The 1,216-nt window shown below is 43.8% G+C and overlaps 1 long non-coding RNA gene across 1 annotated transcript in view; it reads left to right on the top strand.

The window, feature by feature from the left end:
* Positions 1 to 973, top strand: part of LOC149441166 (uncharacterized) — a 42,832-nt gene extending 41,859 nt beyond the window's left edge. The window contains exon 3 of the long non-coding RNA XR_016307430.1: positions 796 to 973. This is a non-coding gene — a long non-coding RNA (uncharacterized LOC149441166). The remainder of the gene's footprint in view (positions 1 to 795) is intronic.
* Positions 974 to 1,216: the final 243 nt, after the last annotated feature.

The following is a 1,216-nucleotide window of genomic DNA, read 5'->3' on the forward strand; positions in this document are numbered from 1 at the left end:
TTTTAAGGGACGCCAGGATAGGCGGGAAGGTCACATGATCACCGATCCTTCCTGCCTCCGGGCATTCAGAACTTTTTAAAGGGACGCCAGGATAGGTGAGAAGGTCACATGATCACCGATTCTTCCTGCCTCCCGGCATTCAGAACTTTTTAAAGGGATGCCAGGATAGGCAGGAAGGTCACATGATCACCGATCCTTCCTGCCTCCGGGCATTCAGAACGTTTTAAAGGGACGCCACGGTAGATGGGAAGGTCACATGACCCTTCCGGCCCCCAACGACCTCAGAACTCTTTAAAGGGACATGGGAGTGGACAAGAATAGGTTAGGATTACTGACTTATCACACCAAAAAAGAAGCGATGGAAAATTCCATGCTTTTTTTTCTCGGCGTGCCCTTTTCGCGGCTCCCAACTCTAACCCCTTCTGGAAGCCATTAAAATCCTGGCGTACTCTGGTTAGGGTAGATTAAACTCCGTCGCTGGTGCGCAGGCATAAAACGTGGCGTCCGTATTATAAATCTGCTGGTAAGGAAGGCCTTTTTCCTCATTTGTTAGTCAGCGATGTGTGAAAATGTTAATGAAAGCAGCTATAATCTATGAGAATTTCACCATTAAAATTTTGTCCACGTCGCCCGGCTCATGCTTACGCACACACTATTGTACATCAATCCTTCTACCGCGCGGCTAATAATAGAGCTGATTGCTTCACTCTGTCTAGCCAGCCTTACCCCCTGATTTGTCGGATTCCCTTATTGCTGAAATTATATTCATTCTATTACCTTCATGCTTTATTACAGGGATTCTGTGGAAAAAAAACATCGCCAGGAAAAGCCAAGGTACATACACGCAAAGCTACAAAAGACTGTTTTTATTCTTTGTATCTTTTTTTTTTTTTCTCAAAAAGGACAATTTGATGTAAATGCACTAAACCGTGCGATAATGGAGCAACCTGCTGGACGTATTCAAATGATTAAATTACGCAGCATAGCATAACTAACGGCTAGAAAAAGATTGATTTTTTTTTTTTTTTGCAACATTGTTAGCTCCAGTAACAATGTACCTGCTAAAGGAAGGGGGTTATAGTCACTTCATAAATAGTTATTAGTCCAGAAACTGCCCATCTGCGTAAAAGATGACCATGTTTCCCTACTATTAATGCCCAACTTCCACCTTCCATCCCCCAGCCCCCCTCTCTTCCTAAAAGTCTTTAGACTGGTC

This window comes from Staurois parvus, unplaced genomic scaffold (assembly GCF_062004578.1).
Source record: "Staurois parvus isolate SC_StPar_1 unplaced genomic scaffold, SC_StPar_1.0 ptg001018l, whole genome shotgun sequence".
Lineage (NCBI taxonomy): Eukaryota > Metazoa > Chordata > Amphibia > Anura > Ranidae > Staurois > Staurois parvus.